General features: G+C 41.9%; 1 protein-coding gene across 1 annotated transcript in view; it reads right to left on the reverse strand.

Moving 5' to 3' along the window:
* The window catches only part of ESYT1 (extended synaptotagmin 1), a 1,383,482-nt gene that overhangs the window by 215,339 nt on the left and 1,141,332 nt on the right, over positions 1-26,811 (reverse strand). The gene's annotated exons all lie outside the window — the stretch shown is intronic.

The following is a 26,811-nucleotide window of genomic DNA, read 5'->3' on the forward strand; positions in this document are numbered from 1 at the left end:
AGGTCAGGTCCCGCAAAGGGACCTCGTAATTAGGCGCTAATAGGTTAACGGCGCCGCAGCCTTTTACGGCGCCGTTAACCCATTAGAGCCTGGGTCGTAATGAGGCCCTATGTGTGGTTTGTTTTGTTGTTGCAGTGTAGTAAAAGTTTGTGCAGATTGTTGTGTTTATAGGCTTGTGTTTGGTTAGAGTTTGAGAGGTGTATGCAGAGGGGTGAAAGTGTTAGTGGATTGTTTAATTGGTATAGCTAACAGTCACATTTCTATCTAGGCGTGGCACATGCCAACATCCACAGCTCAATCCAGATGTGGCATCTGCCACCATACACAATCCCATTTAGATGCGTCTATGACCAATGATCACAATTCCAACCAAGTGTGGCTCATGCTATCATTCACAATATCATCTAAGTGTGGCACATGCTGATATTCACGATCCTAACTAGATGCGATGCAGGCTAATGTCTAAGATTCCATCTAGGTGTGGCACATTTCTATCATAGGTGGGACATGCTAACATTCACGTTTTTAGGTGTGGGACATGCTAACATTCACATTTCTATCTAGATGCGACACAGCCTAGTGTCTAAGAAGCCAGGAGAATAGTATCAAGAGAAAAAAGAAGAGGACCCAACACAGAAGCCTGGGGACAGCATATTGGAGGGGGTAAAAAGAAGGGAATGTTCTTAGGTTTTTAGGGAAAGAGAAAGATCTTAGTGGGCCAATGTGTCGGTATTGTCAAAAAGGTCCAGAATCTCTAAAACATTTATTGATGTGTGATAATCTGGTAGATTTGTTTATTTATTTTATTTTTATAGCGCATAGACAGGGCCCGTAGGCATAATAAATAATGCTGGGACAAGACTTACACACATAAAATCATATAAATAAAACTACAAGCTGGATGGCAGAGAGCCCACAGTCAAAGAAGAGCCAGGTCAGCGAAAGAGAAATGTTTTGAGGTCATGTTTGAATTTCGGGAAGCTGGAACAGTCTCTTGAATCAGGGGGTAGGGCATTCCAACATCTGGGTGCAGAGGGAGAAAAAGACAATGGTGCCACTATAGACAATTTTGTTTTAGGAATGTACAATATTCAGGAGTTGTTGGAGCAGTATACTTTCTGGAAAGTAAGCCAACTCAGTCTCTCGGCTAAGTAGCTAGGACTCTTTCCGTACAGGAACTTGTGGGTGATGCACAGGGTTCGGTAAGCGACTCTGCAATCCACGGGAAGCCAGTGCAAGGACCTTCATGCGTTGGAGACATGATCAGAGCTCTTTAGGCGTTCCACAATCCGCACCGTATTATTTTGGACGACCTGTAGTTGGCCATTTCGTCCTTGCCGGTGCCCTGTAGTAGGCTTAGTCCATGCGATCCCCAATAATTGCCCTGGGAATAGTGGCGCAATTAGAGAGGTTCAGGAAGCGCCTAATTTGGGCCAGCAACTTTAAGTGGTAGTCTAAACTGGAAAACAGGCTGTTTTTATGTGACCTCATTGATAGTTCCTGGTTCAGGACAACACCCAGAGTTTTGACCTTGGAAAGCATGGCTATGATGCACCCTGAATGCCGGATATTCACTGCCAAGCTTACTTAGCTGCGGTGCTGTACCTGTAATCATGAGCTCTGTTTTTTTTGCGTTGAGGGACAGATAGTTGTCCGCCATCCATGATTTGATTAGTTTGTAGATACAATTAACTTTGCTAGTCTCTGTGTGTCATCTGCATAGTTTGCATATAGGGATCCTTTTTCCTCTAGCATCTCAAAGAGTGGAATCGTGTAAACGTTAAAAAGTGTAGGTGAAATACACGCCCCCTGAGGCACCCCAGACAAGACCAGATAGTCCTCAGCCATAGAGCAATTGTGGAAGACTTTAGCTTTAAGTACAGAGGAAAGAGATAATCCAATCTGCTGCTTCTGTGGAGAAATTAGCTGTGTTCCTCAGTCCTTGCACCAATATGGTGTGATCTACCAAATCAAAGGATGAGGATAAGTCAAGCAGCATTAGTAACGTAGTCTTGCCCTTGTCGAAATGGTGTAACATATTTGCCTCCAGAAATAACAAGGTAGACTCAATGCTGTGGGCACTTCTGTAGCAAGATTGGTTATGACCCAATATATTGTGTAGCTCCAGAAATTCTTGGATCTGTGCATATGCCACCTTATGTATGATTTTCAGCGGAAAAGGGTTGCTTGTGATAGGGTGATAGTTTTCTGGTTGGGTTGGGTCCAAGGATGTTATTTTTCAGAAGAGGAGAGATCCATGCTTGTTTAATCAGGGTTTGGACATTGTTTTCCTGAAAAGAGCAATTGATGAATTTGGTAATTAGTGGGGTGAGTTGGACTGCACATTTTTTAACAACTAAGGCCGGACAGGTGTCTCCTCTACAGGATGCAAGTTTAATACTAGAAAGCACCTTCAAAATGTCCTCTTTTTTTTTTTAAGATACGTTGTTTATAGTTTGATTAACAAACTTTTACAACTTTCCCATGTTCACTTCTTTTTACAATTTAACATTTGACAATTTACAAATGACATCAAATACTTTTCATACGTCTTCATTTTACAAAGTTCTTCATATAAACGAAAGAAAGTGTTCATTAGGAACATTGAAAACATTCTTAAAACCCAGTAAAAGAGCTTATGGGGATGTAAGATATTACCTTCCACTTATCTGATTTACGGTTTCACTAAATTCGGCTCAACCCTGCATTCACTGCCAGTGTTAACAGTTAAGGAGTGTATATTAGCACTAAGGTCACATGGGATGCTTGGAGAGTAATTATTACAAGTACAAAATCCATTATATCAACAAGGATTGGGATAATCCACATTCTGTTACTTATTCATCTCCAATCTACCCATTTCCAAAGCCATTTATTTTTTCCAATTCATGTTTCAAAATAGTTAAAAAGCGTGTAGTCCGTAACACGGTTGTGATGGACAAACCGCACATACAACCCAGCCATATCCATTCTCTTGCATTGACCGATAGATAATTTATCCGATTCAAGTTCAAAGATTTCATTACGATGCAATTCAAAACAGACACAGTAAATTAATAGATGCTTGAGCATTTCATTAGAGTTGTGAATTTTACAGAATCTACAACTCTCACCAAGCAATGCTTCTGATGATTTTACCCAATTTTTTATTTTTTCTAAAGTTAGAAATTGGTTCAATTTGCATCTTAAGTACAGGTCACGAGCTATTGGGCATGGAAATTGTATTAGATATTGTTTGCGAGGTGTACGCAGAGTAGCAAAATTGGCTGCTTCTTTATACAGTTTGAATTTCTCTAGAGCATTCACTGTTTTGCACCAGTCATGGGCAACTATGCGAATTTTGACATGTGCTTGGCGATGTTCCAAATCGGCAAGAGTTAATGCCAACTCTTTCAATAAAACGTCCATTTTTCTATACAAATATTTGATGGAGGAAGGATGGAGATTTTTAACCATTATCCCCAGATCCTCATATAATGAATTAGTTGGGGGATATAACATTTTTGTAAGGTTAGAGAGTTGCCGCCAGTTGTATCGTGCGGACAAGGATGTCAATCCCAATTCGTGCCTTAATACCGCATTCGGGAGGGATTTAGGTAAACGCATCACACCCTTCCAGATGTGTCCTTGAAGTTGGTCAAGAAATTGGTTGAGATTTGCCAAGCACATGTCAAGCGCATACAACAAAATCACCTCAACTTTCAAAGTATAAAATTCAAACAACGGGAGCAATGAAAATGTGCAATATTTGACCAATACCATACGCATTTGAGTTTCAAGGATTTTTGCTTTTTTGATTCAAAGTGGCTTTCCACATTTTGACTGCATTTGAGTCAGAAACCGCATATCCCAAATGCCTGAGTGTGTCCGTTCTTGGAATGATGGTATTTCCAATTGACCACTGCCTTGAGCAGAACTTTCTCTGAAGATTCTTGAATAGAAAAATAAATATTTTGCCCGCATTAAACACTAAAATTATGGGTTTGACAATATTCCGCAAACAAAGATAATTTGGTTTGCAGTCCAGCCGTCGTGCGATCGAATATAACAATGTCGTCGGCGAATGCCAACCAGTGTATTTTTAGGAGCCCCAAACGTGCAGGGAAGCTAACTTGTTTCACCCAGGTGTCATTTATGCCAAGAAGATATAAATTAAATAAGGTAGCAGCAAGGTTACATCCCTGTTTCACTCCCAGTGAGATCGGAATTGGCGCTGTGGTGTCACCAGTTTGATTTACTCTAATAAAGTAGACAGTACTGTGTGCAGCTTGGCAATCAGGTAGATGATGTGGGTTGGTATTCCCATTACTCGCATTTTTCCCACAATAATCTCCTTACTACACAATCAAATGCAGCTGTTAAGTCGACTGATGCCATATATAGTGGACCAGTGCCAGGAATCCTTGACTTGTTAAGCAAGTGTGCCATAAGCACAGCATTCAGGGGAGTGCCCATCTGGGCCCGAAAACCAATCTGGAAACGAGAGAGAATATTATGGTTTTTCAAATAGGCTTGGAGATCTCTTAATAGTAGGATAGCAAAGACTTTAGCTGTTGCATCTATAAGAGCGATGATGGGCCGATAGTTAGCAGGATTATCCCTTTCCCCCTTTTTGTGAATGGGTACAATAATTGAACCCAGCCATGAGGGGGGAGTAGTCAAAGATCTTAACACATTGTCAAAAAGGGATTTCAAGATTTTGGCCCAAAAAGATGGATTTTGTTTTAGGACACAGGGTGGAATGCCATCTGGTCCAGCTGCCTTTGAGTAGTTAAGGGCTCTTATTGCACACTCAATGTCTTGGTGAGACCACAATGGTATTGATGTTTTAGAAGTGATGGGTTCCAATTCGTTGATGTGGGAGTAGCGCCTGGGGATCACAAATTTGTTCACAACATAATTTACCCAAGTTTCCGCAGTTATTGTAGACGCCTGGTTGATAGGCAATTCGTTTCCATCAGACCTGAGAATTGCCCGGGTCGTACGACGGTCATTTCAACATAAAGCACTCATTATCTTGTAGTTATCACGATTGTGGATATGTCTTTTTATGTTTTTGCATTTATTACGATATACGTTGCAGATTATTCTTTTTAGTTTGTTGAAATCTTCTATAGCTCCAAAATTATTTTTCTTAAGTTTTCTTATTTCAGCATTCTTGGCTCGTTTTGCGTAAAGTAAAGCAAGACTGTCATTTTGTTTTTTGTTGATATGTGATCTGTTCATTTCATTTTGAATTGAAGCCATAATAACCGTTAACATTTTCGAGTATTGCTCTGAGTTTATAGTAATTTTTGAGTACGCAGTTAAATTTCCATAATTCTCCTCGAGCCAATTTTCGATGGAGCATTTATTTTTTCACATAAACGGGTATTCCATCTAACTGAAAGCTGTGGACGATCTATTTCCAGAAAACCATGATAGGGGCCTTGTCAAAAGCATCTACAGAGATATGGGTAGGCAATAGGATTAACATATGGTCATCAAGTCTAGGGTATATAATTTGTGTATATTTACAAAAATGTTGCACATTTGAGGAGAAAACCCCTCTTCCAAGTGTACCCTGTAGCTGGGTTTTTTATAGGTTGAAATGCAATGTCCCAAGTTGCAAAGTAGGTATTCCACATCCGACCTCTGCCAAAGATAGAATGGGTCGATCCATTTTGTACATCAGTATCTGAAAGTTCACAACATTCGACGTTGAAATCTCCAGCAATTATTATGCGACATGCCGTAAGAACTTTGTCAAACAGCGTGTCCAGTGAGTCAAATGTGCTGTTAATTTTTTGTCAGTTGGGATTATGGTGTAATGAAACACATAAATAATACTCTAAGGATCCATGGTGAAATGATATTACCAAAGCTAGATACAATGATGATTCGTGGATGTCATGAATAATTACATTCAATTTTGTATTGATACAGATGGCAATACCTCCATGCGGGCGACCACTTTGACCGCGCACCGCTGGTATTTGAATTATAGCAAATCCAGACAGTGTGAGATTATCCATTGCCATAGTTTCTTGGCAGAATGAAATATCGCACTTTAAATCAACATGGTTGTTGATCGCCCAGGAATGTAAGTTTTTATATCCACAAGCATTCCACGAATAAATATTCAACTTATGGAAGTTGTTATGAGGGGACATTGTCCATAGCGGGGTTCAACGTTGAAGCAAGGGAGGTCAGCCATAACCAATCCTTGCTAGCATTCGACAGAGTAACAAGCTGACTTATTACTTCCAATTGGATGCCACCCTGCTCTTTTGGAGCACCATCCATAGATTTGCTTTGGGAAGATTGGGTAAGGGGGGTTTCATTAAAGGCAATGGCATCATCAAGGATTGCAAAAGATATGAGTGTCAACCCAATCGTCTGTAATTCGCGCCTATGTTGCCAAATCAGGTCAGTAATAATTAAAGTTTGTAATTTACATACCATCCTGTGGTTGAGTATTTGAGGAAGCGTAATCCATTCGATGTCATCTGAGTGGAGAGTTCGAAGTGCTGGGATTTGTCTAAAGGCCTTCATGAGTGCAGAACGATTGAGACGTTTGTTCCCATATAGTGCCGGGTCAGATTCCCAGCCCAGTAGAGTAGATGAAGGCATTAATTCATTAACTTTCAATCTGGGAGATTGCGAGTTCTCTTTCGAGCGGTTTGCATCGGATGTACCTTGCACTTGAGTTTCTTTCTGCAGAGAATCATACTCGGGAAGATCACAGCAAGGATCTTTACTATTGAGAAATTTCTTAAATCTAACATCAGTTTGTTCACACAAATTAAGCTGAAAACTTCTAGGCTTTTCATGTTGTTTAAGGGAGTTAGTTGCCATTTTCCCAGGTTCTGTAGTATTTGTAGCAATTGGCTTAAAATATGCAGCTAGCTGGGTTTGGGCAGTAGTAGATATTTTATCAAGTACTGGAATAAACCCACCAGGGACTGTCCCTGTAGGATTCTTTAGGTTCATCACTTGGTTTTTTGCTTTTAAGGGTTTAGATTTCATATCCTTCACATTCGATGGAAGAGAAGGATGCTGTGTGCTCTTCATTTCGTTGGGAGGTTATTCTGAAGGAGAGGCTTGCACATGGACAATTGGAAATTATACCTCCTGCAATAAAGGTCCATTTACATTGGACAGCACATTTTTTGTTTTTTTGTTTTCATTTTTACTTTTTTTGTTCAGGTTGGCATTTTGATTTTTGACCTCAAGTGGTGCATTTTTTCTGTCCGCCTTCATTTTTAAAGCTCTAAAATAGAGTTGTTTCTCTTTGCGAGAAGCAAAGAATTGATCGACTGAGGAAGAGTCACCTTTTTTTCCATTTGTATTTCCTGATGGAACAGTTGTATCACTGTTGGTCTCACAAAACAAATTGGTGAGAGCGGACGGACTGTCTCGATGGAATATTGAGGCTACCACTTTATCGTCATGCCCCTCAACGATATCCATAGAACAGTCTTTAGGGTTACCCTGAACGAAAAAGAGGAGTTGGTCAATCTTTTCCGTGTTGTTATTAACCATTTGGCAGAGTTGAGCATGAGTAAAAATTAGATGATGTTGGGAAGCGATAGGTGCAGCAATCGTGTGAGCAAAAGATTGGGCAAAAGAATAAGTGGGAGGTAAGGGTGGAGGCCTAGCATCAATGACAGGCGCAAATTCTTTCTGTTCGGTTTGAGTCACACTACTTGCATATTCAACCTTGGTTATTTTTGGTTTGTGGATTGAAGCAGTCATTGCCTCCCCTGGTCCCATCCCTTCAGTGCGAATTGATTCAGCAAAAATAAATCCTTCAAGTTTATTAAGTCTGAATAAGATTTGATTCAGAGAAACTTTGCAGTCCCTGAGTTCATAGTGGGTGTAGTCATGACCTTTGTCCAGCAAGTTTAGAATGCGAGTTAGGACCGAATATGATGCCTCTAGCGACTGCAAATCATCAGATGGGTCCAATAAATTAAAGCCAAGTGGCGGAGCAAGAGGCATAGGAGTAGGGGAAGAAGCATCACCAGTTAAAGGGAAATTCACTTCTGGCTTCACAGCAGGAGGCACTTCTTTGGTCGAAACAGCTGTGGCAGGGATAGTGTTGTGGGACATCGAACTCGATGATATATTGCATATGTCAAGCACAGCACTCTCTCTGCAGAGAAAATGCACGTCCGCTTTCTTGAAGCTGGGGTGAGTGACGGGGGTAGAGGGCCCGTCAGACAATCGGACCCGTTTCTCAAGGGCAGCAAGAACTGCCGGAGCAAGTATTGAATTATCTGAAGGAGAAGTATTCAAGGGGTCAGTGGTGTTCGTGGCCTCAAGAGATGGCTCGTCCATCCTCATGCTGAGGAAACTTTTCTGAGAAGCAGAAGGTTGTGCCAATTTACCCTTGGAAGCGGTAACTGTTGAAATCGGCAAGGTTAACTTAGCTAGTTCAGCTTGGGATCTTGCGTAGGCAAAAGCCATTTTGTGACAGATGGTGTCATTTGTTAAAGCAGCATTCTGGTCGGAAGCAGTGGCTTGCGCCTCCTGTTTAGACTCCATAGATACGGTCTCCACAATAGGAAGCAAATTGGTATTTGGAGTTTTATTAAGTTTTTTGATTTTGTGTTTTTGCCATTTGATTACACGGGAGACAGCCGCTATGCAAAGAATACACCATTTGAGACCTACCCCACGTGCGACCCAACATGCCCTCACTGAAGGTGCCTCACTTGACGTACTCTTGTCTTCCGTTTTTAAGTAGCCAGGAGTATAGAACAAATTGTTGGACACCTGCCGAGTTTGTGGGTGGGGTAGGTAGCCTAAATATATCATTACCCTTGACATACTACAAGAGTTTTGACAATTCTTCATAAGAAATAAAGTAAATGAAACTAGGCTATGAGAACTCCAAGATTGTAGATGAGACAATTAACAATGTATTTGATGCACTCGTCTCATTACAGTTTAAACTAGAATGCATGTAATACACATCAAAGATTAAGAAATTGAACAAGTACATACAGTTCTAGTTGATTGCTCTGGACTGAAAAGTCATTTTAACTATACCGGGCTACAAATAAAGCGCCCAGCGCCCCTGCGCACCGTGAACAGTCAACAGTACTTCTAAAGTACTTCCATGGTGTGCGCGCGGGTGCGCTGGGAAGGCGTGTTTTGTAGCACTCCGGAAGGCGTCACCACGGCAGGTGGGCGGGATCGCATGCAAAGGCACACCTACACATAAAAAAGAACAAACAAAGCTGTATAAGCGTGGGAATACAGGGAGCAATTACCACAAGCAATGAGATAATACAATGGGCGTGACAGATGGCACCAAAGCGTATGTCCGCAAACCACAACGTGCTATGTTCGCCAAGTTCTACGTGCGCACAAAAGGTAGTCGGGGTGTGGAAATGCTCCATTCATGAGTGCTCGTATTAAACAGTCACCTTGTTTTACTTTGAGAAAGTCAGGCAGCGGTGTTCCAAGTAAAGACGTCCTGACAGGTGTAGTCCGAACGAAGTGCAGTATTCAGGAGGGAATTCCAAGAAGAAGTCAACAGACCAGCACTCGGCACCCGCCTGCAGTCAACCGTACATCAAAAATGTCCTCTTCCATCACTGTCTTAAAGGCGGGATCAGAGGGGGGGGATTCTTTCATAGCCACCCTTGTGATGTCTAGGATGGTACGGTTAGCGGACACATTTTCACTGATATTAGTCACTTTTTTGATCATGGTTTCCTGTATGGTGGTACACCATTTGGAGTCCTTGACCATCTCAATTGGGGTAGGGCATGGGTTCGCGATCTCTTAATATTTTAAACAATTCCCTGGTGTTAGAGGAGGCACCCTTGATTCTATGATCATAGTGGAGTTTCTTTGCTTCACGAATGATGATTTTGTAAGCTTCAGTTGCATTGTCATAGTACGTTTTATTATCTGCTGACTGGTCAACAACTGAAAAGCCCTCTTTGTCTGCTCTGAGTGCTTGGATCTCCACAGAGAACCATGTTTTAGATGGCGCCTCCCTGGTAAGACGTGTTTTCTCTGGGGCTAAATGATGAACTGCCTGGGACAGCATAGACTGATATGCTTTGGCTAGATCGTTAGCCGTTTTGAAATTGGACAAGTTATTACAAGTGGGTGGCCAGATATGGCTCCAGAGCCCAGGGAGACAACTTGTGTAGGTTCCTAAATTGTGTCCAGCCTAAACCCTGTGCTTTTCATAGGTTTAAGGGCACTGGGCACAGGGAAATGCACAAAGAAATGGTCCGACCATGGGCAGGGGGGCATTTCCGTAAGCTCACCATTGTGCGTCATCTCCCAATCAAGTGTTCTGCCTTTGATATGAGTGGCTACTCTCGCATATTGATGGAAGACAAATTCTGTCAGAGTTGAGTTGACCAGATTGGCCACAGTATCCATAGGGTCTAATAGCCCTAAATTCAGATCCCCCCAGAACCATCACATTGGATGCTGGTTTGAGGAGGGGGACGATAACATCATTAAGTTGGGTAAGAAAGTTGGGCATCTTATCCGGAGGCCGGTAAATCAAAAGAATATTGGTGGTCAGTAGAGAGTTTAACTAAGAGAATTTCACAGTTTGTTACAGAAACATCTGTGATGTGATGAACATGAGTGAGGCATCGTATATCAAGGCTACCCCACCTCCCTGGTCCTGTAAGCGATTGGTGTGGAGAATTGAATACCCTATGGGAATAGCCAGAGCAATAGAGGGTCCAGGGGCAGCATGAAGCCTACTTGAAATATTGTCTTTGTGCGTTTTCCCAAGGAATTTTAGTGAGCCTATGGGAGATTTTATGGGAGCGCTTTTATTTGCATAATTGGCCCAGATCCTTATTGTTAGCTTTGTATTGCTTCTTGACTAAAATGAGTATTATATAAAGGAATGGATTTGAGCAATGGTGTAGTATATGATTGAATATTTATATTTTTATGAATGCTTTTTTATGAATGGGGTGTAATTGTACTATATTTTACAGATGATTATTGAGAATGAAATGTCATTTTGTTATGTTCTACAGATGTATATTCTTGAGTAATTGAATGAATTGTGCTTTTGTTTGATTCTTATGCACTTTGTGTTAAGACTGTGTGACAATACCAAATCTAAATAAAACAAATAAAAAAGAAGAGAATGTCCTGCTCAGGAGACTGAATAAGTGTGGATAGAGAAATAGAAGCAAAACAAAGCCAGAACAGAACCCTTAAAAACAAGGTGAGAAAGGAAGGACAGAAGGATAAAGTGATCAACAGCGCCGAAGGCTGCACCTAGATCAAGTATAATAAGCAAAGAATATTATTTAGAATAGCGAGCAGAAAGTAAGGATTGTTAGGAAGAATTCTCATAAATGTGCAAATTCCCTTCACCTTAGAGACCCCCAGCAACTTTGCTGGATTTTGAGGACTTGATTTTTTTACCTGGAGAGAGTGTTAGCCTTTTTTCCCACCCTCTCATGTATTTTGAATGTGTTTTTCTCTTGTGTTTTCTTTGGTTATGGAGTTTTGGACAACTCCATAGGCATCATCTTTTCACGTGTGTCACACTGCACCCTCAGTGCAGTGGCACAGGGAAAACTTTTCAGGCTTTCCCAAGGTTTGAATACCTTCTCTGGGATAAACTACTGTTTCCCAGAGAAAGTAAAGTGAAATTGACTTTACTAGTCCTTTGAAATTCCTGGACCCAGCACACCCTATGATATGATATGATATGATAGGTTATTTATAACACGCTTAATACCCAGAGGTTTCTGAGCGCAGATCCGGGGATCGAACCTGTGGTGCTCCGCGTCATCTTGCTTCCAATACGAGTGCGTTGCCCCTGAGCTATCCTCCCTATCTTACAATAGAGTGCTGGAGGGGTTACCTAGTATCCCCTGTGTCTAGATACTCATGTAGCAGTCAAATGCTACCCTTTACTCTCGAAATGGCTGGTGGCAGTGTTTTTACAACGAACTACCCTGATTTTTCCCGACCGTGAACACTGGTAGCGTTAAATCGCGGGAGCCATGTTTTTCAAGATGGCGTCTGAGCCCCCTTTGTTTAAACAGGTCCCGGTCTTCTTTTTTGGCCATTTCATTTTGGAAAGGTCCTTGTAGAGTTTGTCTCTGCGTGCCAAACCAGGTTTGGTCCCTTTGTTCCTTCGCCTTTGGCAGGCTTCAGGACTGAAGACCGCCTCTGGCGCCTAAGTGACTGGGGTGGGCAGGAAGTGAGGGAGGTGCCCAAAACTCCCTTGCTTAAGTCTCCTAAGAGACCCAAATGCACTCTGGCGTGATTGGCTGGCTGACTGTTCGGCAAGGACCGCCACCCTGCTGGGTGAGTGGCAGCTAGGCTGGAATGAATGGGTAAGAACTGAATAAAAGGTGAGTCTCTTGGCTTGGAAGGCAGAGTCGACCACTGGAGCAAAAGAACCGAAGACAAGCTTGAAGAGGACGGCTGCTGCAACTACTGGACCGTTGGTTTCCCCGGTGATGCCCTGCCGCATGCCCGAATCGCTAAGTTCATCTCGAAAGAGAAGCCCTGCAAGGACAACTTCTACATTTGAGTTGGTGGGACCAACCAACTCGACACTAAACCACCTGGATAACATTCTCGGAGCTGGCTGTATTTTCCTCAGAGTGCTGCAGGAAACCGAATATCCAGGGAGAGGGACACCCGTTTGTGTGCTTTACTACAGCTACCAGAATCGAGGATTTGCCAGTTGCCAACTTTGCAACCAGTCCCAGTGCAGTGCAGGAGTCCCCCGACGTCCTTCCTCTTGTCCCCACGACTCAGGCTCAGGAACAGCGAGATCTGCAGGAACTGCCAGGAACAGAAGTCTTCAGCTGCATCTTTTTCTTCATTTGAAAGGTAGTGTGAAACGAGACTGAGAGCACTAACCTCTCGCGGTGAAAGTGCTTGAAACTTTCCCAACTTGCAGGCCTAATCAGCTTGTGAACCAACATATGATTCTTTCTTTTATGAACTACTTCTGGGAACTTTGGCCATTTAACTACCAGAACTGCTTTATCCTATACAAGACTTTAGCCCATTGATTTTGGCCTAACCTATTGCATTGAATTAACTCCTCTGATGAACTGTAATATTCTTTTTATTAACCTATGCCTTTCTGCTCCTACTTCAAAGTACTCTAAATGCCATTTTGCTCCTCCTTAAAAGTAGTTTAAATGCCTCAGAAACGTTCAGTGTAAAGTACCGAAGTATATTTGTATGTAATATAGATTGCCACCTTCTAGTGAATGTTTTATAACTGACTGTGAAATAAATTAATAAGTGTTTTACCAAGAAACCCTGTAAGGGTTTTTTTGAATACCCGTGATTGTAGACCTCTGTGTAACATCATTACAGCTCACATTCCCCTCTTGAGACAAGCCTGGCTGCTCAGCAACGCTACCAAAACTGTGTAGTACAGACTCATACCAAAGGTTGGTTTGCTTACACCTGTAGTCCTAGTTGTGTGTAGTGGTCTCAATGGGTACTGCATGCAAACTCTGCCTAACAAGGATTAAGAGACTGAAAGAAGAGTTGTTTCAGTTGAAAGACAAGGTTGAAAACCGGATTGCAGTGGAAGCAGAGCAGAATTCTTGAGATGAACAGAAACCTGGGAGTAAGCAATACGCTCTAAAAGGTTTGAAAGAAATTGAAGTATAGAAATAGGTCAATAGTTGGATGGGAGGGAAGGATCAAGTTATTTTTTTAATGTTTTAAATAGGAAGGGTAGAAGCATGTTTAATAACAGATCTAAAGATTGCGGTGTTTAATGAGATGTTAGAAAGTACAGTAATGTAAGAAAGAAGAGAAGGATAGACTTTAGGAATTAAAGAGGAAGGTAGAGGATCTGAAGGAGCAGTAGTTGGATGAGTTTAAGAAAGGTTGGTTTTCTTACACCTGTAGTCCTAGTTGTGTGTAGTGGTCTCAAAGGGTACTGCATGCAAACTCTGCCTAACAAGGATTAAGAGACAGAAAGAAGAGCTGTTCAGTTGAAAGACAAGGTTGAAAACCGGATTGCAGTGGAAGCAGAGCACAATTCTTGAGATGAACAGAAACCTGGGAGTAAGCAATACGCTCTAAAAGGTTTGAAGGACATTGAAGTATAGAAATAGGTCAATAGTTGGATGGGAGGGAAGGATCAAGTTATTTTTTTAATGTTTTAAATAGGAAGGGTAGAAGCATGTTTAATAACAGATCTAAAGATTGCGGTGTTTAATGAGATATTAGAAAGTACAGTAATGTAAGAAAGAAGAGAAGGATAGACTTTAGGCATTAAAGAGGAAGGGCGAGGATCTGAAGCAGCAGTAGTTGGGTGAGTTTAAGAAAGAATAAAGGCAGCCTCAGTGTCAGAAACAGGGGAAAATGTTTATTTGACACAGGAAGGGGGAGAGGAAGAAAAGTGAGATTAGAAGATGTGTAAGAGGTGATAGATTGGAGAAGTGTCAATTTAGAAGAGAAACAGGAAGCCACATCAGAGGCTGAAAGAGGAGGATTCAGCAAGATAAGTAGCTGAGTAGAAAGAATGCAGTTTATAATCTGAAAAAGATGTCAGGGATGAGAGGAGAGAGAGTAAAGAAGAACAATTTTGTACTGCTGTTTAACCAAAAATATCATAGAATCATAGGAGGTATGAAGAGAAGTTAAGAGAGAATGATTATGAAGAGATTGGAATTTTCTCTACTGACACTCTATGTTAGTAAATATTTTCTTTGTGCACCGTTCCCTATGGGACACCCAGTCTTTTTGATTATTTTGTAACCCTATACTGACTTTTGGAGGTCAGTAAAGCCTTCTACTTTACTTAACTTGCCTATGTTGCTCATTCATATGGGGAAACTGACTAGTCACTAAGACTGTCCGTACTGAGAGACCGTACAGTGAAGTGCAGTTAGGATACTTTATATCCTTATAACTTTTTACTTGATGGCTTTTTGTATGTGCTTAAGACAGACTGGCGGCAGCTGTGTGATTTTACCATGTTTAGGATATTTCTCTTGTGTACTATTGCATTACAGACTTCTCAGGGCAGGAAATGGTAACCCCTTTCCCAGTGAAAGCTGGTGCTTTTTGGTGGGCAAGTAGGCTTTGTGTGTGTGAGCCAGTGGAGGGGGCTAGGTCTGTATGACTCCAATCCACATCCTTTGGCACCCGAAAGTATTTTGCTGGACAGATGTGATTACCAGTGTTTGTCCAGAATTGGACAACAATGGGCCGTTGGAATGTTGCAGATCCTTACTCTTGGTGTGCTTGGGCTAGCTCCCAGTCCGAATCTTGGGATTTAATTTAACTAGAAGACCTACAAGAGAATGATTCTTCAGCATAACGCCCAAATGAAAACAATAAAACATCAATTCTGTAAATTCTCAATAATCCCACTAGTGAACTTTTACAAATTGAATGTAACTCCTGGATTACTATATGGAGGATTACTATATGGATTGGACCTTAATAGTGACCCAAAAGCCTGCACTCTAACTAGAGGGACTAATATGGAGAGCAGTCCTGTGCTTATCTCAATGCGTTCCAGCATCTGTACTTCGATCGAAATTGGGGCTTATATTTCTGCCGACCATGGTGTCCTGGAAAAGGCTGCAATTACTTGCTAAGATTCGGGAAACAGTGATAGCTTCTCTGTATAAGGACTTAGAATCTCTTCTAGAATTCTTCCAGGTAAATTAGTAAACAAATGCAAGGTGACGCTAGCTAAATTAAACACTTGGGGATATTTTATTAACAAATCCATTAAAAGTAAAAACTAAATTATGGGAACTTGATTGGAAGCAGTCACTACAACAAGTACGCTCCTGAAAAGAGTTTGCCAGTAGTTCACGTGAGGGTGCCAAATAGAACACAATGCCAAGTAATTTGAACATATTCTCATGTTCCAAAAAACAAAACTCTTTTTTAAGATTCTGTCTAAATATCCTGGCCACTAAACACATTTTAGCAACTAGATCACGAGAAATAAATACTGCTCAGTATATTAGATTCTGTACTCCAAGTTTAAGGAACACTGGAGCATCTGATTTTAAAATGCCCAACAGTAATGGACATTAGAATTAAATATTAGGGTAAATTTGCGTATGATTTGGGCTTTGTTTTTACTAGTGAATTATGGGAAAGAATTTGTGAAGGCAATTATGTACTACTCAAAGTAGCAACTATGAAATTCCCAGGAGAGATCTTGTATACATTTTAAACAGATCAAAGAAAGGGTGTTTATATATGGAAGATATGTATGTTATATATGTAACTGTAATAATTAAATTGTAGTGTAATATATATTTAAAACAGGAACAATGCTCAGGGAACTTTTCAGTGATATCACTTGATGACACCAACAACCTCTTTATTGCAAATTGCAATGTCGCATTGGTGTGTCAAAGAAAACGGAGACCATGTGCTCCCCTATTCTGTTTGTCAAAGTGGAAAGAAAGTGCTTTGATCACACCGTATTACTGCGCTATAATATGAAAATGATTGCAAAGTATTATTCAGTATCTGATTAATTGGTTTTATTGATGACCCTTTGTGATAGCACGTGTTTCGGCATAACTGCTAAGGTAGCTAGAAAATTGTTGAATGGTACCGGGTTAAATCCCGTCTGAAAAGAATAATGCTCTCGCGTCCCGCTTCGGTTAATATATATTTAAATGTAAAGTATGTAATGTGCCAAAAACGCGAATACATTAAAAACATTTTTTAAAAGCCAAGTACGATGATGCTTTTGTGTACTACAAATAGAGATAAGGAAAAGACCACATTGGGCCTCATTAAAAGTTTGGCGGTATTCCTATTGTAAATCCACTGGAATAACGCCAAACGGAATTATCGTTACGGTCACTTGGTCCAGTGGGTTTACCATGGGATCACAAGTGATGGTAAGGTAGTGTTAGTCCCCATTTATAGAGTCCACTCCATTGGGGATTTTTGGCAGAACTACCACTGGCAGATTGAACTCTGTGAGGGGCTCAATAGTTGAGGTCTGTGAGGGGCACAGACTTGGTGAGGCATGTGCGTGATGAGCACACCTGCTCCCTCCTTTCCCGTTACTCTCTGGCCGGCCTCTCTTAGCCCTCTTCCTGCTCCCACCTGTGAGGCTAAAAACCTCAGAGTCATCTTCGACTCCACACTTTCCTTCTCTCCTCACATCTCTGACGTCTCTAAGAAGTCACACTACCAGCTGCACCTCCTTAGAGGTATTCTCCCTTTCCTCTCCTTACCCCAGAAGCTCACTGTCTCCAGAGCTCTGGTTCTCTCTAGGGTGGACTACTGCAATAGCCTCTTTCTAAATCTGCCTGCCTCTACTCTCCACCCTCTGCAACACTTCCACAACAGGACTGCAAGACTTGTCCTTGCCCTCAAGCCCAGGCATTGTATCTCTCCATGACTGAAATCTCTGCACTGGCTCCCAGTGGCGGCAAGGATTAAGTTCAAAACCCTCTGCACTGTCCACAAGGCCTTCTGGGGCCTGGGACCTCAATACCTTCAACTCTCTCTTCCTAAATATCGTCCCTCTCGAGCTCTTCGCTCATCCACCTCCAACTCCCTCAGGGTCAGTCACTTCTCCAAACAGCGAGTTGGTGGTAGATCTCTGTCTTCTGCTGGGGCCTCCCTCTGGAACAGCCTCCCTGCCTCTCTGAAACTTGAGGAGAACCATCTCTGGTTCCAGAAGCTCCTCAAAACCTTCCTCTTTGCTTCTGCTTTCTCTCCTCCCCTCCCCTGCTGATCTCCTGGCTGAAACTGCACTGGTTACATGGCTAACCTCTGATCTCGGGCCCAGGTCCCCTCCCCGCCAGTTGCACACCTGCACTGCCCCCCTGGCAACCCTTGCACTCAGGGACTGTTTCTGTATCCCCTCAGCCCCTACTAGCACTTGACACCTGATGTCTGCACCTACCCTTGCACATGCCATCAGCTGGCCGCACTTTTATTTATTGTCCTTATTTATCTTACTGTTATCCTATGTACTGCACTGTCCGCTCCCCTTTGCCCCTGCACTTTCCCCCTTCCCCCCTGCCCTGCACTTGCGCAATCTCATTGTCACCTGGTATAATAGGATCGCTGTCTCTGTCCTCCCTCTGTTTCCCGTCTCTTGCCTCGTCGCACCTTGAAACACTTGTGTATAGGCACGTTATAAATGCCATATCATATCATTTGGCTGGTTAGGGGTGCCGGTGGTTCGCTCTCGCCTTTTGCTGCTAGGGCCTATCCTTTCCTTGGTGGGTTGTGCACGCTGGCACATTTCCCTGGTGGCAGCTGCTGGCAGGCCTACATGCCCGGAGTGGCCACCACACCCCATGCTCTCAGACGTGGTGGGAGGTGCAGAACAGCTCTGGGCATTGTACAATAGCCAGGGCTAACTTGTTTCAAACCCTGTGATGAAATCACAGCTATATCCGTTCTTGAATTCTATTAGATGATGTTTTGGAGGTTTGTGTGCAGTGTCAATGGGCTTGCCCTGAAATAAAACATCACTGTCAGGGGCAGGAAAGGGTTGGGTACCCAGCAGTATCCGGAGGGCTACTACCACGGAGGGAAGGCCGGCATGTCTACTTATATGATGTACGTAAAATTAGAGAAGGTAGCTTTGAAGGGTTATCCACATTGGTTAATAAATGTATACATTGGTTGCGGTTTGTGAGGGTTTTTAAATCTGTTAATCGAGAAGCTATACTACACTGTGAACCGGGGAGGATGCCCAGGGGGGATAGGGACCTTTTCAAATTATCTTGAAAGACCCAGCCCTTGTTGAAGGCCTTTTATTCACTGAGTCAAGAACTTCCTGCCCATTATTAGTCTTGTTAATAGTCTTATCTGCCCTGGAGCTCCATTCCATAACTGTAGAGCAGTATAACCGACTAATACAGCACTGTGTGATAACTGCCCCAGAAGCAGTAATAGTGGATGGGATGGACAGGGTCGAACGACTCATTAGCGATGATAGAGAATTGCCAGTCCTGTATGGCAGACTGGGCCAGGATTGTAAGCATGGAGGTGATTATGCGCAATGACAGTGATCACTATCCCGAGTTGTACTATGTTGTTGGTGAATAATGGTGAAAGCACCCTTAGTGGACTGAGGGATGGGAGCACTATTATGATCTTGGGGTATTCTAAAAAGGTCATAAAATGGTCATCACTTGATCTGCGCCTACTTAAGATAAGAATATATGCCAGTATTGAACAACATATTGATGGCATATGTCTAAAATGTGAAACTACCAGAGAAATTGAAGACCTGTATATGAATAAGACTAAGGTACTGCATGCTTTTTTCACCAAACGGGCAGGGAAAATAAGGCGTTGCGAGAGCGATTCCTCCGTTGCAAAGCAGCACATTTCGTATGGTTGATTGGTATTTGGTTTCTGGAACATAAATTGGCTTAATCATCCCATCTTGGACACAAAGTCCCCAGCAGCAATGGCACCATAAAAAATCCTGACATCTGTATTAGGACTTTCCGACACATCGCTCCAAGCGTCAGTGTGTCGACCTAACCACCTGTTTCCCAGCAAGAAATATCCAGTGAAGCACTTGACCCAGTCACGCAGGCAATTCATTTGTGTCAGAGTGCTAATAGGCTCAAGAGGAAGAGGATTTCACCTCGAAACGCGTCAGCCAAGCACAGTCTAATCTATGGATACTTTTCTTTGCTATGTTTTGCATTTTTGATGCCTATTGACCGACAGTCAATAATGACTATTGGACATTGTTCTTGTCAAAATTTAATTTCTCTACCTTCTTCATATTGAGATTTCTTTTGATTATTATTGATCATACTGCATATGCAAAACTGTACGTAATTTATTGAATGTCTTTGTTGACAATATTATACAGTGTGCAGGGGACGGGAGGGCTCCCAATCTGGATCCTCTTACTTCCTCTTCTTTCAGGGAAAATAAGGAAGCAGGCACTGGGCAACAAGGGTTGGTTTGATAGCGACTGTCACAGCTAAGAATGATCTCCTAACTTATGTAAAGAATGTAACCCAGATAGATAAGCTACATCTAAGGAACCTAAGGACCACTTATAAACTGATGGTAGAAACAAAAAAGGCCCAATTTAATGGGAAAAAAATGGGAAGACCTATTAAATGACTGCAAGAAAGGTGATCAGGTACATTTCTGGAGGTCTGTTGCAGGGGATGAAAGGAAAACAGGTAACCAGCTGTAAAGTCATATCTCCAAGACTGACTGGTTCCAGTATTTTAGCACTCTATACGAATTCGGCCAAGAAGCATCCTCTGTTACCAGTGATTGTAGTGAACTCGGGGGTGAAGAGGTATGCATACTATCTTCTCTGTAATTGAAGTAAAAGAGACCATTAATAGCTTGGGTGGAGTGAAAGCACCCGGGCAGGACGGACTGCCAATTGATCTGTTTAGGGATGATCTTTTTGTCTAGGCCCCCCTGTACAAACGGGTGTTTGATTGTATTGCAAAGACAGGGAATAAGCTAGAATCTTGGCGCAGAGCAATAATTCTGCCAATTATTTTAAAGGAGGACTATAGGAAACCATGTAGGTATAGACCTATTTCGCTTTCGGATGTCCCGGTTAAGTTCTATGTGAAAATGTTTCAACAACTCGCCTTCAAGAATGGGCAACTGAGAACGGTATATGAAATCATCTGCAGGCAGGCTTTCTACCTGGTATTAGCACATTGAATCAAGGTCTCCAGCTGAATGTTATTTTGTCAAAATACATAACTGTTCAGCATTCCAGGGTCTACGCTATTTTTGTGGATCTCCGTACGGCCTTCAACAGTGTTTCTCAAAGCAAACTTTGTGAGATACTGAAAGAAAAAGGCATCCCTGGGGCCCTTTTGGCAAATATTCAATCCCTACATTGTAAAACCAGGGCAACTGTGAAGTGGGGCCTGGATGGGGAGCTCACTGACTATTTCACAGTAGAGTGAGGGGCCCGTCAGGGATGTGTGTTGGCTCCACTGTTATTTTGCCTGTATATAAACATCATCATAGAGGAATTGCTGGGGGCCTCTCTCGACCCACCTAGGTTGGGTCGAGACAGATTCCCAGCACTCTTCTATGCTGATGATGCAGTATTACTATCCACAACAGCGACGTGGCTGAAACATAATTTGAATATTTTAATGGAAAAGTGCCAAGAATTGTTTATGACACTGAACCTAGAGAAAACAAAGGTCCTAGTTTTTAGCAGAAAGAACCAGAAGAAAACCAAATTGAATGTGTCAATAGGTGACTTTTTTTTTTTTATTTTAATTTTATTGGTTTAAAACAAACCTTTAAAATATTGCACAAACATCTACACCAAACAAGAGTTTTACCGACTCCGTCATCATTTATCAATGCCCCCGACTGGATCGATTTCATTCTCCCCAAACCTTCGGCCAGAGATATTCACCCAAATTACCCCTTAAAAATGGTTTTTAAGAATTCTCAACCCTTTTCTCCGGCTCCTTATTGACCTGCGTTCTCTTTTAATTTCGCTACGATAATAGCCAGAAAGGAAGTCAAGGGCAAGATTAGTTTCATGTCCAGTCCATTCCACATTTTCCGCCACCACTCTTTTGTGCACGCAGAACGATTTGCATCCGCCCATTGACCCAGATGTATTGATCTAGCGTCTCTTAGAGCTGAGCAGAAGAGGACTAAGTGTTTTAAGGACTCTAGCTCCTTATTACAAAAGCGACAAGTAGAGGTTTGACCCGCATTACACGCCCAATAACTGGTTCGCTCTTTAGTTCTTAATGCATTCAACCGGAACAGTAAAAATAATCTTCTTGCCTTTGCGTTTGGAAAGCGGGACAAATATTTTTGCAAGATGTTGTACCTTCTTGCTTCCGTCGGAGAGTCTGTCATCGCATTAGCCATCGATCGCTCACGACATGTATTTATCCAGTCAGCACGCCATAGTCGCACTTTTGCGGCCGCAGGATTACTATGGAGCATTTGCAAGCTGATGTTGTTGATCGCCAGAAGATCTTCACATCGTTTTATCCATTGAGAAAGGATATCTGGACTTCCTGATGCCGCCTTGTGAAATATCTGGAATTGAAATATTCCTGCTTCTACACACGTTTTTCGAAATAGTGCAAGTTGATTCCAGCATATTCTCGCATGCAAAGAGGTTAATGCTAATTCATACCGTATACAGGCAGTTGCGATTCCAGGTGGTAGATTTAGGGTCTTTGACCAGAACATATGTTCTAGTGAACTCCAGTGTGTTGATGGACAACCAAAGGCATTTTCTGCACCATATACCAGAATTGGTACTACTTTTTGTTCATAAAAGTTGCGTAATGGTATCATTGAAAATTGCCCATATTTTTTGTGAATTACCAGACCTTGACAGGCCAACTGGCCACATTTCCTTTTTGAATCGGCCACCCAAGGCTCCTCACAGATACTGGAATTGAGTGTCATGCCAAGGTATTTTACAGTTTTTGATATCTGCAATTTCTCTTGATTTAGAGACCATACATACTTTGAGCCTTTTGAATTGTGACTTGTTTTCAAGTTCTCGAGCACCAATATTTCTGTTTTAGATGTATTGATCTTCAGATTATTCTGGTAAACGTAGTTCTGTACAGCATCAAGTTTGCGTTGGAGCCCGATAGGTGTTAAATCCAGGATTACTAAATCATCTGCGTACAGCAGCCAGTTTATCTTCGATCCATTGAGATTAGGTGGAAAGGATCTCACTGTTTGAATCGCTTCACCGATATCGGAGATGAATAGACTGAAAATCGCAGCTGCTAGTGGGCAACCCTGCTTCACTCCTTTCAGTGTCTTGATTTGGGTGGACAACGTTCCTGAAGGATCCAACCGAATGGAAATTGAGGTGTTTGTGTGGAGAGCTTTAATTGCCGCTAGTAGGCCAACCGGGCAACCCCACAACTCTAGTTTTTCCCACAACAGTTCACGATCGATCATGTCGAAGGCCGTGGAGAAGTCGACGAAGGCAAGATACACTTTCGTGTTCGTTCTTAGGGCTTCCATTTTAAGCAGATTTAGAATCAGCAGGTTTAGCGAGCATCCAACAAATTTCACAAAGCCCGCTTGTGACTTTATGTTAGAGCACGTGTCATATTATGACGATCTGACAATTAGATTCTCAGAAGAGCTTATGTGATCAGCACATCTTGTTAAAGCAACAGCGACCATCGAAAAATACAGCAGTGGTATCCGCTGTTTGTACAATAAGCTTGGAAGGGGTGCAATCTCCCCAGTTATTAAACTATATCAAAAACAAGGCAGGGCTGCAGCATTTTACTGTAGAGTCACTGTCCCTCTCCAGGGCTAAATGTGGTGGACAATGGCTTTCTGCAGAGTATATTACTAAAACCAAAGGGAGCCACAATGTCAAGTCTACGTTGAGAATGCTGCCTTAAGCCCATAACTGAAGTCATTGCTACTAAACCACTGCTGTATAGGAATAGGCTCTGTAGTAATCCTGAATTAACCAAATACAGAGAAGCGATGATTTGTTTGAAAAACACAGCAGGTTCTAGTTCCCTCGCTTGGCTTCGATTTGCATGCAGAGGCCTTGAGAATTGGGATATGGGGACACTCTAGGAAAAACCAGAGGATCTAACTTTGAGCACAAAGGACCTGATTAAAACCAAGTGCCACAAAGTCATATTAAGTCACATGAGAAGCGCTTGTGCTGCGCTGAAGACGGGAGCCCTCTATATAATGCTGAAACAGATAGAGGGTTTCGAACCGTATCTCGATTTTGTAGTCCCTGCATATGCTCAAAGTTATAAGGGATACCTTACTCGCTGTAATTGTATTTCTGATGCTTGTATCTGCTTGAATTCACATGCTATGCATAGGCCGACATCTAGTGGAAGCTACAGAGTATTACAGTTGTTGTTTTCAAAATTCAAAAAGGGACGTAGACAGGGGGCATGCTAGTAATAGTATCCCTAGTGTGACGTCCGCTGTACCCATGGTCCTTCATGCGTCGAGGTCCCTCAGATTGTTTGATTTCTGACATGAGGTAGCATGAAGTGTAGCATGAGTACAGGTGTATCCAAGCAGATATGTATCAGACAAGCTCATAAAAACATCCATGTATCTTCTCTCCAAGGGGAGGAAGCGTGGGCGCATGTGAATCTAAGCAGATACAAGCATCAGAAATACGATTACGGTGAGTAATGTATTCCTTCTGAGGCTTGTGGAATCTGCTTAGATCACATGCTATGCACAGATTAACGAGCAGTGTTAGGAGAAGGTGGTGGGTTGTGAGAAGGTTCAACGGCAAACAGATGTTTTAGAACCGCTTGTCCCACCTGTGTATCTGCTTTGGGATGGGTGTCAATGCAGTAGTGCTGAGTGAAAGTGTGTATTGAGCTCCATGTAGCTGCTCTACAAATGCTGTCTATGGGGACATTTGCAATAAAAGCCAGAGTGGCTCCTGTGCTCCTTGCGGAGTGAGCTCTTGGCGTGAAAGGCAGTGTTTTGTTTGAAAAAGAATAGCACAATTGTATGCATCTGACTAGCCATCTGGAGATGGCATTCTTGAAATGCGGTCTCTTTCTCTGCCTGGTGCTATGGAGACAAACAGCTGGTCTGTTTTTCTTAGCGACAGTTTTTTAACCACCTTGCACACCTGGTTCACAATAAGTTAACAAAACTCAAAGTTATTTGTTTAAGGGTAAATATAATTTGAGGTCCGGGGGAGAAGTGCTCAGCCTTGGTATCTAGGCTGGTCAAATATACATAGAACAAATGGTTTCCTAATTAAGGAAACCCGCGTCCCCTGCACACTATCAACATGGGCCTAGGCCTGTATATGATTTTAAGGTACTAAAATTTCCCTTATTTGATTTATAGGAGAGGTAATTGTAGTGATTCTATTCTCCTTGCATTAGCAGGAGATTTTTTTCTTTTGAGATGCCCAAATTAATCTTTGACAATTCATTGGTTTATCAAAAAAACAGTTATTTATTGCAATTATAACAAAGGAACATTCAATATTTGATCAAGCCCAACGCGTTTCGAGAATTACTTTCACTCTTCATCAGGGGCAAAAATGTTCTGTTTTCTTTATACAATAATTAATCTCTAGAGAGAAAATAGATTGATGATACAGTGTTAATAGTTAATTCCAATACTTAATATTCATTTGTGCATATAAGGCAAAACAAAGCTTTTTTAACTAAGGAAAAGCACATCATGTGTTCTTGCTGTATTTATCATTACTGCATTCTTTTGGCTCAATATTAGTAGTCAATATTTAATAAAGGGAAACATCATTATAGTTAATGGCTAATCCTACGTGCCTACATAGGTGAATGACAAACTTCACTTTTCGTGGATAGAACATGTAAAGGTAAGTAATCAAATAGTTATTATTGTTAGCAATTTCTCTAAGGTAGATATTAGGGTACTTACTTAACAAGCGAAAAGTGGTTTCCCGGTGTGGGCAATTACACTTCAAACTGATTCGTAGTGAGGTGGAGAATCCTAGTGCTTCCTAACCTATAATGAATAATAGAATTAAATAGTGAAATAGCTTGGCCACAATGGACAGCTTAGTGGTCATACACTTACTTGTAACAGTAATAAATGGTTCCACAGACAGGCATCTACTGCATCGCTGTGTGAAGATACTGGGGATGGTAGGTGGTCCCTCTTTAAAGGCTGAAAAAACAAAATAATAATTACTAGGGGAAAGGTGAGATAAAGCCATACGAGCTGGAGGGCTCAATGTGGCTAAGCAGAGGATAAACGGCTTGCCAGGTCTACTTACAAAGAAGAGTTGGATTATCCAGAAGATGTTGGATGTGGCTGTAACAGGAACATCTCCATCCGTTTCTATTTGAGTGGGGAAGTGGATCGAGTATTTATGCTCGCGGGTGATATCACCCACGCATGCGCGTGGTGACGTCATGTCATGGCCATTTTGTATGTTTATAGTCGTTTTGCGCATGTTGAGAACGACGGGGGTTACGTCAGAGTCTAACAGATGGCTAAAGAGAAGTAAATATATATACAACCTGTGAGGATGTTGGCAGGCGAAACAATTGCTCGCGGGTGACGTCATCCGCGGATGTGCGTCATGGCGTCACTTCGTGACCATTTTGTTGGTTATCATTCGCGCATTCGCGAATCAACTGTCAACTGTACATAAAACCTTTTAGCTGACCCACCAAGGGGTGCACATTCTTATCACCTTGCCATGTTTACGTTCAATTTTCATTTACCCTCATAAGGTTCAGTTTTATCAATTTAGAGGAAAATGTAATTAGGTATATAAATGATATAGTAGAAAATCTAATTTTATCAAAACTTAAATAGTTATTATAAAAACAAGAGATCCCTGGGCCACGCTCTGAGCTGTGTCTACAGAAATGGACCTAAGTAGTACTCCTCATTCATCCCCAGAGGGAACATTGCATCTAGTTTTTGTATCCAGTAGAGTTCTCTTTGAGCTAAAAGTTTTGGTAGATCACCTCCTCTAGGTAGTGGGTGGATTAAATCCAAGATCACCATTCTCATTTATGAGATGTTGTGTTTTTGGTCTCGGTAGTGTCTGTAGACCGGTGACTTGACATTCTTTGTTCTTATACTGGACTTGTGTTCTGTCCACCTTTCTTTTGCTTTCCGGTTTGTTTTTCCTACATAATACATCCCACAGGGACAGCGGATTGCATAAAAAACATTATTTGTATCGCATGTGGCGTATTGTCTCAAAGTTATTTTTTTGCCTGTATTGGGATGTCTCACATGGTCTCCTTTTATGATGTTATTGCAGTGTTGGCAATGTAGGCAGGCAAATGTTCCTGTTTTCTGTTTATTCAAAGTAGTTTGTGATGTCTTTTTTGGTTTTTCTGCTCTAAT

The sequence above is a fragment of the Ambystoma mexicanum genome, chromosome 3q (genome assembly GCF_040938575.1).
Source record: "Ambystoma mexicanum isolate Mex_15411 chromosome 3q, UKY_AmexF1_1, whole genome shotgun sequence".
Taxonomy (NCBI): Eukaryota; Metazoa; Chordata; class Amphibia; order Caudata; family Ambystomatidae; genus Ambystoma; species Ambystoma mexicanum.